Source organism: Pteropus medius, unplaced genomic scaffold (assembly GCF_902729225.1).
Source record: "Pteropus medius unplaced genomic scaffold, Ma_sr-lr_union100, whole genome shotgun sequence".
NCBI classification, from domain to species: Eukaryota; Metazoa; Chordata; class Mammalia; order Chiroptera; family Pteropodidae; genus Pteropus; species Pteropus medius.
In genome coordinates, this window is record NW_024340701.1 from 2,217,222 (window position 1) to 2,230,803 (window position 13,582).

A 13,582-nucleotide genomic window follows, 5' to 3' on the forward strand; every position below is an offset into this window, starting at 1 on the left:
GTATCCTCATGAAATTCTGTACTTTTCCTTCATAGCTCTGACTACAATTATAAATAGTTATTTGTCTGTCTTCTCCTATCGGATGGTCTGTTTAGTCTTTTTAGTCTGGCTTGGGCTTCCATAACAGGGTACCACAGGCTGGGTGGTTTAAACAACAGAAATTTATTTTCTCACAGTTTGGAGGCTTGATGTCCAAGATCAAGGTGCCAGCATGGTCATTTTCTGGAGAGGGCCTTCTTCACCTTCTCACTGTATGCTCACATGACGTTTCCTTAGGGTGTGTGGGGGTTGGGGGAGAAGAGAGGGAGAAAATGAGAGAGAATATCTTCTTCCTCTTAAAAGGCCACCAGTGCTATTGGATTAGGTCCCCACTCTTGTGACCACATTTAACCATAATTACCTCCTAAAGACCCTTTTCTCAAATATAGGCACATTGGGGGTCAAGGTTTCAACATAGGAATTTTGCGGGGACACAGTTCAGTCCATAGCAGATGGTAAGTGTCATGAGATCAGTACCATGTTGTATGGTACAATGCTTTGTCTCTAGGGCCTAGTATAGAGTTTAACACAGCAGGCAATAACTTAGGCTCGTTCCTAACATTTGTGTGGCCTGGGACAAGAATACAAATGGAGTTATAAATGTTTAAAAGTTTTAAATAAAACTTACAAACTGTAAAATAAAATATGTTGTATATGTAGAATAAAATATACTCTCAATTTGAGAAGTATAATTTCAGAATAACAAATTACAAAAAAAGTTGCATAAAGCTATTGATTTAAAAAATAAACATGTTAAATATTTTATTTAACTCAATAATATTGAGTTAATTGAGGGTATCAGGCAGATGTTGCCGCTAGTTAAGAAAAGTGAAAGAAGCACATTCGTGTGTAGTAAAGAAATGTTGAAATAAATTCATAAATGGTTAAAAAATTGATTTTTCTATGGGCAGAAGAGAAGTCAATTGAACTTCTGCTATGCAGAATTTATTTGCATATCTATAGACAAGAACTATTTTGCATTGCTATAAGTTATCTATAACTTAGAGTTTAAAATAGCTCAAAGGCAATAAAAGACTAGAATTAAATAATGTATTCTCTCAACAATACATAGTTTTCCATCAGAAGATTATTTCTTTTTTCTTTACTTATACCAAGTTTCTTTACAGTCTCCCCCACCCTTTTGATCTAAAGCGATCTCAGATATTATTCTTGATCACAAAACAAGGTTGATCTCAAGTTTGGCCTGGTTATTTACATAGGGGTAGCAATAATGTTAATTTGCCATATAGGCTTTCTTAAGTTTGCTGGAAATTCTATAAAGAATATCTGATTAAACTTTAAAAGCCTCTATTATTTGTATTTTGAGGTTAGAAAGCCAAGTTTAATAAACTTTCACATTTCATCTGCAGTACTTATAACTTTGGGTGAATTCTACTCTTATTGAGGTCCTCAAATGTCCTAAGGGTGCTAGGCTTGCCAGGAACTGACTTTCCTTATCATTTCTAAGTCTGGACCTTATACAAAGTCAGTTTTTCTGGGAGGGTTGGTAAGTATTGGCTCCATAAAGTCAACCATAGTTCCTTAAAAGTGGCTTATTATTCTTGATTAAGTGTCATTCTCAAATATGACATTTCAGGCAAAGTTTTGGTTGCGTAGGCATTTTTCACAATTGTATTTTAAGGAGATTCAGTAAGGTAATTCGGTAAGACTTTCTTAAATCTCACTAGAGAGAGAGTCAGTGAGAAACAGGAATGGCTCAGGAATGTTTCATTTATAACAGCAAAGGTTGCTAAAATGTTAAAGGTTTAGATAGCTTAAGAAAGAAGAGAACAGGCTTCTTTATATATACAGAAAATAGACTTTAAGACAATATTACAAACAACTACAAATCATCCTTCATTAGTTCGTTCAGTCCTGTGTAATTAATTTTCATTTCACTGGATGTTAGGTAAGTAGTCTGCTTCTTGACTAAAAAGAGTTCTGGAAATTCTGACTCAGTCTCCTGGAATGGTCTGGAAGTTGTTCAGCTGTCTAAGCAATGGCATTAGAAGCCTGTGCCCAAGAGTCTATTCTTTGATGTGTCAATAGTTTGAAATACCTGCTACAGTCCTTTTCCATGGGGCTCTGAGACAATCCTTTGCTGAGAACACAGACTCTGGCTTCTAGTTGATGGCAGAGCCTTCAGACTAGTATCAGTGTAAAACAAAATCTCTCTTTAAATGACAGGGACTTAAAATAGCTGTGGTCAGGTTATTACAGATAACTTTTAAATGTGAATGTTCTGATGAGAATTAATAACAGAATAATGCAACTAACAAGGGGATTAAGTTGTTTCTGTTGCGTGCAAAGCAATAATAAAGCCAGTTCAAAAAACTTTTAGCAAATATCTTTAAGAGTAGTTCTTTTCAAAAAAGAGAGTGAAAATTATATCTGGTTTATATAACATGGATGGACATAATTTTTACATAGGAAAATATCTTGATATATTACATATAATAATCTAATGGTATAATGTAAATACCAAGAACATATCAAGATTACATTAAGGATATAAAGTGAAAAGATTCAATGAATGTGGAGTAAGTCCTAGACATCTGTATTTTATAAAACTCCATTAACCTAGAAAATGCTAGATTCAAATTTTAGTAGTAAGGTTGTTACCAAGTAAGCATTTAAATAACTGAACTTAATACTGAAAACACAAAACTACTGTTTCCTAAAATCTGGCAAAACATTGTCAGGACTCATAAACAGAAGCACATTATGGACAACAAAGGGTATTGACAAATCTTTAGGAACTTTCCATAAATTATGTAAATTCTAGACTATTTATATGAATATCATTTTGCTTGTACAAATTTAAATACAAATTTAAACTAGGGAAGGCTGAACATCTTTTCTGATTTGACAGCTTTCTCCATGAAACCTACCAATAGTAAAATAATCAAACCTGATTATTTCTAGCACCTCTCTATAATTGTGAAAGAACCATTCTTGTGATTTTTCCAGAGATGCTCTGGGATATCTCAAAGATAGTTTTAGGTAGTAAAAATATCCTGAAAGTTTTATTTTACTATTTTCTATATTTAGGATCCGATTTTGAGAAGGCAAAACTTCAAAGAGTTGTCAGTGGAAACTCTTAAAATAGGAATGTTGGTGCTTGAGAAACAATACCTGGTTACTTAACCAAGGTGACAATAAAACATTTAAAAGTAAATAGAAGGTAACACACTTTTGAATAACCACAACTTTTTTTATGAGGAAATTTTGTTTGCTTTCTTAAATAATTAAGGACAAAATAAGTCAGCATAAAGCAAAGAAAGTTATTCTAGTAAGACACAAAATATTTGCTATCTGGGCATATTACACAGGAAACAAGATTAACCTTTACTGTCGTAAGCAAAGGCAATAAACAGTAAACCAAGGAGACTGGCTTATCAAAACTGAACAAATTTTGCCAAGATTCAGTTCATAGCTTTTCAGACTTATGGGATGGTAGTATTAACCATGGCAAACAAAATTCACTTTTCAAGTTTCATTCATTATTTTCCTTCATTTTCCGAAATGTATTTACACTTGAAGACAGTTCTTAGGAGGTTGTCAAGGTCAGGTTTGATTTTATAATAATAGTAAGATGATATTAACATGCAATGCATCTATCATTATCTTCAAGTAAATTAATAAATAAACATTTAAAAATGGCTCAGACCATCCAGTCAATCACAGTCAACCAACTGAACCAAGAAAGTTAAATATATTTTGAGACACTAAGATTGGGGATTATTTGTTAAGTAGTGTTTTGGACTGAATGTGTCCTCCCAAAGTTTATATGTTGGAGCTCTACCCCCACTTCAATGGTGTTTGGAGTGGGGCCTTTGGGAGGTAATTAGATTTAGATGAGGTCATAAGGGTGGGGTATCCATGATGGGATTAGTGTCCTTATAAGAAAAGGAAGAAATCTCTCCTCACCCTGCCATTCTCCCTGCCATGAGGGCACAATGAGAAGGTGGCTGCCTGCAGTCCAGAAAGTGAGCCCTCACAAGGAACCACATTTGCTAGCATAATGATCTTATTAGACTCCCCAGCCTCCAGAACTGTGAGAAATTAATCTCTTGTTTTAGCAAATATAAAAAATTGTTTCCATTTGTAGTAGTTATTATTGATAGTTATAACCCATAGAAGTAAGCTTTTTGAGTCCTCAACGACCACCACAATATGTAGAATCATTTTATTACCCTAAAATATTTCTTGAATGGTTTTGTAGTCAATTCTTCTTCCATCTCTTGGCCTCAGGCAACCACTGATCTGCTTTATGGCACTATAGATTATGTTTGCCTGTAGAATTTCATATAAGTGAAAAATCATACAGTCTTACTCTTTTATATTTGGCTTCTTTCATATTTCAATACTCTTGTTTATTTTAATGCTTAGTATTTTCATGTGTGAATACACCACTACTTGTCTGATGGATATTTGGGTTGTTTTCTGTTTTTGGATATTGTGAATAAAGCTGCTATGGCCATTCATGTACAAGTCTTTTTATGGAAATATGTTTTCATTTCTCTTGGGCATGTACCTGAGAATGTTCAGATCATGAAAACAGTATCTCAGTCATTGCTGCCACCAATAGGAGTAACTTATCAGCCATAAACAAACCTAAAACAAAACCCAATTATATAGAAGGAAATTAAAATTAGAAAAATTAGAGAGTAAATAAATTTCAGATTCACCTCTGGAATCCAACTTTATATCACCACTTAAGATTTACCTCTGGAAGCCAAGACATTCCTGGGCAGCCTACATATGAGGTGCACTTCTCTCATGTGACTCCGTGAGGTGAAACCATTGGGCATTTTGGTGGAAGACTTCTAACACTGTTTAATGGGTAATTTTCTAAAAAAGATAAAATCATGGCTCTCATCTAGATATGAAATGAAACATTTAAAGAGTAATGAAAACCTCATCATTAATAAGGGAACCAGACAGATGTTATAACTTGTCAGTTATCAGTTTTTTCTGTTATCAATTTTTTTTTATTAAGTTTATTGGAGTAACATTGGTTAATACAATTATATAATTTTCAGGTGTACATTATAATTCTACATACATATATTCTATTGTGTGATTACCAGCCAAAGTCCAGTTTCCTTCAACTACTGTATATTTGATCCCCTTTACCCACTTCATCTTCCCCCAACCCCCTTAAGTTGACTCTTTTTACCCTGTCTACCTTTCCCCTCCTCTCCCACCCCCTACCCTCTGGTAACCACTAGTCCATTGTCCATGTCCCTGAGTCTCTGTTTGTCCTGTTCATTTGTTGCTTTTAGGTTTATATCCCACATATAAGTGATATCATGTGATTTTCTACTTTTTCAGTCTGGCTTATTTCGCTTAGCATGATTATCTCGCGATTCCTCCATGTTGTCGCAAATGGCAGTATTTCATCTCTTCTCATGGCTGAATAATATTACATTGTATATATGGGCCACAGCTTTAGCCAATCATCTATCGTAGGATACTTTGGTTGCTTCCATGTCCTGGCCACTGTGAGTAATGCTGCTATGAACATCGATTTGCAAATATCTTTTCGGATATGAGTTTTCAAGACTTTGGGCTAAATACCCAGTAGAGGGATTGCTGGATCATATGGTATATCAATTCTTAATTTTTTGAGGAACCTCCATACTGTTTTCCATAGTGGTTGTACCAATTTGCAGTCCCATCAGCAGTGTATGAGGGTTCCTTTTTCTCCGTATCCCCTCCAACATTTGATCTAGATATGAAATGTTTCATTTCATATCTAGATCATAGCTATTCTAACAGGTGTGAGATGGTATCTCATTGTGGTTTTGATTTGCATTTCCCTAATAGCTAGCAATGTTGAGCATCTTTTCAATTATTTGTTGGCCATTGGTATGTCCTGTAGAGAGAAGTGTCTGTTCAGGTCCTCTGCCCATTTTTTGATTGGATCGTTTGTTTTTTGTTGTTATTGAGTAGTATGAGTTCTTTGTGTAATTTGGATTTTAGGCCCTTATTGGAGGCATTGCTTGCAAATATATTTTCCCATTGAGATGGTTGTCTCTTTACCTTGTTGACAATTTCTTTTGCTGAGCAGAAGCTCTTTAGTTTGATCAGGTGTACATTATAATTTGACATCCGTATATTCTATTGTGTGTTTATATGTTTGAAAGTTGGCAAAATGACAGTTTAATTAATACTGCACCCATCTAGATGTTCATCTGTTCGAGCAATAAAGCGCCCTTATTATAAAGACAATAAAGGGTCTAAAGGTAGACCCTTTATTGTCTTCATAAGTTATTAAAATGTCCATACTTCTCCTGGCTTTATTTCAGTAAAATCACTATGTTGTAATTAAGATTTTCTTATAAGTTTTGTTATTTTATCTCAAACGGGGTGAAAAGAATGTAAAATACCTTGTTAATTATTTTATATATTTATTTATTATACATATTGAAATGATATTTTGAATATACTAGGTTAAATAAAATAGATTAAAAATTTTTTAATTGTTATTTTGTCAATAATACCAAACTAATAAACTTTCTTGAGTCATTCTGTTTCTTAGATTAAACAAAAGTTAAGTTCTATTTAGAGGGTATTTGTTCTGCTGTAGCAGTAGAAATTGGAATTGTCAAAAAAATCTTAATACATAGATTTAGAAACGAACTATGAATTTCACACATCAGACTTTGTAATGGAGTCTTGTGATAAATTATTATTGTCACAGAAGATATTATACAATATTTTAATGTTATTTTAGAAATTGCTATCTGATATTGCAATTTCACCATCTCTTAAAGCAATTGGGCCATAAAACATTTCTTCAGATCTTCTTTAATCTTTTCACTGCTGGGATATTTTAAAGAAAACCAAACATAGTAGTATGTTCAGACTAAACCTTGATCTGTAATGGCCCTCATGCAGTCTAGTCTATAAAAATCAGTTTGGGATTATTTGTTGGTGAATCTTCTTCATAGTCATGTATGGTAAACATACTCTAAGGGGACCCCCATAGTTTTTTTTGGTGTTCATACCTTTTTTTTTTGGTGTTCATACTTTTGTGTAGTCTTGCTCCCCCTGACTGTGGGCAGTACTTGTGACTTGTTTTTCTAACCAATAGGACATAGTAAAAGCAATGGGGTATCATTCCTGTGACTATATTATGGTATATGCAACTTTGTCTAGTTAGCAGACTTACCATAGATACTGTACTGATTCGATGGAGTAGGCAGCCATGTTAGAAAAGCCTATGTGGCAAGGAACTGCGGTAGCTTCTAGGAGCTGAGGGTAGCTTCCAGTTGATATCCATCAAGTAGCGAGGGCCCTCAGTCCCACAGCCATAGAGAAATGAATTTGGCCAACTACCTCATTGAGCTTAGAAGTAGATTCTTTCCCAGCTAAGCCTCCATGTGAGAATGGAACCCAGATGACACCATGATTGCAGCCTTGTGAGACCCTAAGCAGAGACTTAGCAAGCTAAGCTTTGTTTGAATTCTTGACTCACAGAAACTCCGAGATAATGTTTTGTTGTTTTAAGTGGCTATGGTATGGTAATTTGTTATGCAATAGAAAATGAATACATCATGCAAAAATACTTTTTCCATTTTCTTGTTTTAATTTCCTTATGTTTTATTGCAGTGTGTCACTTTCATTGTATCTGCTATGTGGAAATTCTTTTGACTAAGATATTTTTAATCTTTTAAAAAGTGAAAGAGCCAAACTTAGATTTCTTTGGTTCTTTTTGGCTCCCCCAAATAATAAATGATAAGTGTATGTTTAAGTTTGTAAATAGCCGCCACATGAGCTTCAAAATGTTTGTACCATTTTATACTCCAACGATATTAAAGTTCTAGTTGGCCCACATCCGTAGTAACACTTGTTACGGTCAGACTTTTAATTTTAGACATTTTAGTGGGTATGTAGTGGTATCTCATTGTGGTTTTAACTTGCATTTCCAAATAAAAAATGATGTTTTTCATGTCCTTATTGGCCATTTATATATCTTCTTTTGTGAAATGTGTGCTCAAATCTTTTGCCCATTTAAGAAACTGAGTTTTTTTAAAAATTGAGTTTTCAGGAGTTGTTTATATATTCTAGGTATTGATTTTTTTTTTTTTTTTTTTTTTGGTCAGATATATTGTGACTATTTTCCTTCAGTCTATGGCTTGCGGAAGGTCTTAATTTTGATGTTCAATTTGTGAGTTTTTATGTTGTATCTAAGAAATCTTTGTCTAACCCAAAATTATGAAGATTTTCTCCAATGTTTTCTTCTAGAAGTTATATAACTTTAGCTTTTATGTTTGGGCTTTCATCCCTTTTGAATTAATTTTTTAAGTTTAAAAAATTGTGATAAGAATATATACACACATATATTAAAATTTGGCATTGAATTGTACACATCTTCAAGTACAATTCAGTAGCATTAGTTTATTTACAATATTGTATAACCATCAACACTATCTAATTCTAAAACTTTCTCCTCACCCCAAATAGAAACTCTGTACCCTTTAAGTAATAACTCTCTGGTCTTCATTTCTCTCAGTCCCTGTAAACTCTATTCTACTTTCTATCTCTATGCATTTTGTCTATTCTAGGTATTTCATATGAGTGGAATCACACAATATTTGTCCTTTTATGTCACTTAGCATATTTCATATTGTCTGTATTTTAAGTCAGTTTAAATAAGGCATTTTTGAGCTTTTTGTTATGTTATTTGAGCTTTTTTGTTATATAAGTTATTGATATAAGTTGTTCCTGATCTTCTCATTTTTTTACTGTCTGTTGACCTGGCATGATATCCCATCTTTATTCCTAAGAATGGTAATTTGTGATTTTTCTTTTTTGCTTCTTGATTGTGCCACTAGGATTTTTATTAATTTTAATATTTTTAAAGAACCAACTTTCAGTTTTGTTATTTTTTTCTATCACTGATTTCTGTTTTTATTTTTTCTTGTAATATGAATTTAATTTGCTTTTTAAGTTTTCAATGTAGAGGATTAAATTGATATATACTATAAAGTTTGATATGTTGTATATTTATTATAATTTAATATAAAATGTTTTCAAATTTCCTTTTCTGTTTCATCTTTGACTAATAGATTATTTAGAAGAGTGATTTAATTTTCAAATATTGAGAGAATTTGAAGGTTTTTTTAATGTAATTGATTTTGAATTTAATTCTTTTTTCAGACAGCATAATTTATAGGATTTCCTTTTGAAATTTCTCGATACTGCTTTTCTGGCCTAGTATATGGTCTTTCTTGATGCATGTGCACTGCGTGTTTGATTAGCTGCCCTGAACTCTAAGCTGTGCCTCTTCAGTTTACCAGAACTGCTGCGTTCTGCTTGAACTCTAGCTCTGTGCCATTGTAAGAAAATTATTCCCAGGTAGAGAGCTGGGACAATTGGAATGTCTCAGCATTTGAGGTTCTCTTCTTTCTGGGTTTGCATTCTTGTGTTGCCTTTCCCTAGTGCCTGAAAACTGTTACTTCATATGTTTTGTCTAGTTTTATGGTGGTTTGTAGCAGAATGGCTGCTTTTGTTTCATTTACTTTGTCGTACTTGCAGATGAAAGTTTGACAATCTTAATGCCTAAAATTGAGTTTTTTCCTTTAGTTCTCTCATAAGTCAAATCCTATAATTTTTGCATCAAGTGTAAAGCTAATGAAATTCTCATTCATTTCTACCTCATCATTTTCTTAACTCAACAATACGTATAACAAAGTTAGTTGTTTAACATGACTTTTGTCCCTGTTATAATCTATAGAACTGAGTAATATTACTTTTTAAAAATCTAGGTATGATTTTTTCTCTTATTTTATAACCAAATTAATAATTTTATTTAAATCTTTATCCTTGCCAGTTATTTCATTTATTTCATTTTTATCTATCAAACATGTTCAACATCTATTTTAGTATTAAATTTCACAATCATTTACATTAAATCTATAAGTTTTCCATGGTCTTCTATGATTATTTTATTATTAAACCATAGGAGGAAAAAAATCTTTGAATTTGGCTAAATATTGAGTAGACCATATTATTTTAAGAAAAATCATACCGACATTCTTTATTGACATTTACTTGGCTTCTCTGAATACTGTGGCTTATTTATTGTTGATTTAATCTTTTTTCAGTGCTAATAATTGTATGTGTGTTTTCTGTGTGCAAGTGAAGTCCATTCACTTTCATTAGCAGATTTTTTTTTTCAGCTTTAAGCAGACCAACTCATTTGTAGATTTGCTATTTCTTTTTCTCTCCTAAGTGTTACTTTCCTATTTTGTCTGTCATAATCACAGCTTGTACTCATTTATAACGATCTATAGGTTTTAAAAATAAAATGTAATTGTATTCAGAAAGTAACAGGTTTGAGTATATTTTTATCAAAAATATAAAGTAAGTATAAAAAGCTGAAATTTTTTATGCTTTCAAAAAGTTATATTTTAAATATTCAAAATTACATAAATACACTAAATTTAAAATTTTTGTGATTTCTAGATGCATCTACGTACAAATTTTTATAAAAACAAAATTGTAATTTTAGCATTCATTGTTCAACTATCAGTATAACAATTGATCTCCGGCATTGACATAAGTTATGGCTAACCTTGAACATAAATCCACTTACCAGTAATGTGAATTCCTTAATTCTGCAAAATGTTCCTCAGCTGCCATGATCTCTGTTATGAATACTGAGCAGAATTATAAATATCTTTAGAACCATGAGTCGGAACAGAAGGAAAAAAATAAATGGATATTTGGCTCTATTTGGAAGCAAAACTTGTATTAGCCAAGAAATTTATTACATTCGTGTTATCTGAGAAGGATTTGACAGGCTAATTAATTTGCCTTTTTGCTTACTTCGAAGACCCTCTGCTGTTCAAATACTTTATAATCTCAGACAGATTCACAATCCATAAACAGCAGTCTGACATGGTTGCTCTTTTTAAAAAAAGACGTGTAAAGAAAAATGTGGACAAGTGTTTTCCTGGGGTCTTACATTCCTGTAAGTCACAGGAATGGATTTTTAGGGTTTCATGTTGCCATTGCATAATGCTAGATGACAAGTTTCAGAAGCCACCCCATTTTTTTAATGAATTTAATTTTTGTATTTGTGTTATTTTGCAGAACCTCTAAAGTGAGAAGCCCATGGCAGAGACCTTTCTTGCCTGGCCCTAAAGGTCAGGCAAGACATATGTGAATGAATAAGAAAAGCTAGATGTTTCATTTCTCATACTGCAAATTGTTGAGTGCTGCCACCAGTCCCAGGGAAACGTTAAGCTTTCTTAGTGCTGACAAAGCCACAGGAACATTGGCACAAGTGGATTCTAATGTCACTAAGTTTAACACATCTGTGGGGATGTGTTAAACCCTGGGAGTAAGAGTGATATCTTCTTTGGATCAGATCAAGGACATAAGATATGACTCTCATTCTCTAAAAATCAAACATTTTCCAACTTTAGCATTATTTAAGGAGCCCTGTGTTCTCTCTATTCTGCCAGTTTATTATTGCAGAGCAGGCTATAGAGAAATCTATTTGCTGTTGTTGTCAGAATCTCTTACTGAAAGGTATTATATATAGCACAGTGGTTTATAACATTGATTCTAGAGGTTACTTCAGTTTAGTTCAGTTGAGGACAGATTTTTAAAAAATAATGGGAATAATAATAGCATGTATATCATAGGGCTGTGATGTGGACTACCTGGGTATTATGTATAGAGTGCTTAGTAAGTACTTATAAATATTAGTTGCTGTTATGTTGTTGTTGTTTGGTAGTCTAGTCTTGGGGTTTAGAGAATTGGAGAATATTGAGTAGAAACTTTGGGTCCTGCCTTAAATGTATGGCCTTGGCTTGGGATGGGGATAGACTTCAGTAGGGGATAGTCTCTTAGTTGTGGGAATGTGGACCTTTGTGACGGACCCTAATATCATCATGAGACTTTCCCAAAGTGTGACTTTGTGCTTGTTGAGAGGTGTTAGATTTTTTTGAGAGAACATTTCCATTTTAAGACTTGTAGAGAATGGGGTTCTGAAATAGGGGCTGTGAGAGGCTAGAGATTGGGCTAGTATATGAAGAGGAAAAGTAAGTGTAGCTACTAGGTGGAATGAGTTTGCGTGGGTAATTAGAACAGTGGCTTTCACATTTTTTAGACCATGATCCTTGATAACATAGATTTTACATTGTAACCCATCACATGTGTTTGCATTTGTACAAATTTTAGTAATAGATGTTACAAACACATAAATTTCACAAACAATTCTTACCCTTACTATGTGTGAATCACTTAGATATTTTCTTTTCTCTATTCTATTTCATTCTATTTCCCTTTTAAGAAAATGTTGGTCCTGACCTCCTAAATTGATTTTATGACTACTGAAAAATTGTGACCTGCAGTTTAAAAAGCACTGGTTGGAGTATGAATTAATCCTTGGAATGTTATCCCAGAAAAACAATTTGACATACTTTGTCATCTAGATGAACGTGAGGAGCTATCTCATCAGAGTTGTTCTGGAGCAGGGAACCAAGACTTTTGCTTACTCTTTGGCTCCCTTAGCTGTCAGTGTTTAGCTCCACAGTTTACTTGGTAACTTGGCTCTCTGCAGGTCAGGCTGTATTTTGTCAGATGGTTTCTTACGCGTTTGGGCTTATCTCCTCCTTTAGATTTGGAAGCTAGGTCCTGGAGGACAAGACCTATAATAACAACTAACAGTTCCATAGCACTTCCTCTGTGCTAGGCACTTTTTTGTTTCACATTTAATCTTCACCACAACCTATATATTAAGTACCTTAATTATTTTCATTCTACAGATGGAGAAACCAAAGCATACAAAAGTTCACTAGCTTACCTTTAGAGTCCTTCTGCAGCTTATCTCAATGTCTTGTATAACATCTGCCATATAAACGATTTCATTAATAGTTAATGAAATAAAATTAGTTTCTGGGCTTATTTTCTTACCTTTCCTTATGGCTTTTCTCATCACAAGGTTATTCAAGTGATTAGAGAGTAGTAGAAATTGAATAAAAAATGGTGCTGCACTTTGTCTAAAGAAGGGGTATAGAATTTACTTAAATTGATTAATCAAATTAAGAATTTGAATAATGACAGTGCTTTAAGCCCTAACATTAAGGCTCTGTCATCTTCAACAAGCCTGGGTTTGAGAGTGTATAATGTTGCAGAAATGCCCATATGGCTGTAGCTCATTAATTTAACGATTTGAGATCCTTAAAATACTGCCTTCCAATCCCCGGCCCACTGCAACAGCTGTTCTATTCTGGCCCACGCCTTCTGAGTTAATAGTATTTCTGTCACAGGGTGAGTTTTCAAGATGGTATGTACACTTTCTGCCAGAGTGTTCGCTGCTGTCAGGCCTCAGGCTTGGACGTTGCAATTTACTTAGGGGGAGGGAGTTTGGTGCTTGTCACTGAGGAGAAACAAGGTGCTCTCTGGGACTCTGATTTGTTACAGGCTGAGTGTGAATGATGTCAGGCAGATCAGAGGACAGCTGATTCATTTGGGATCTGGGACTCCTCACTCTCTCACTGCTGCCTCCTGGCTCTTA

General features: G+C 33.7%; 1 protein-coding gene across 11 annotated transcripts in view; it reads left to right on the forward strand.

Moving 5' to 3' along the window:
• The window catches only part of MAST2 (microtubule associated serine/threonine kinase 2), a 178,475-nt gene that overhangs the window by 94,331 nt on the left and 70,562 nt on the right, over positions 1-13,582 (forward strand). The window lies entirely within an intron of this gene.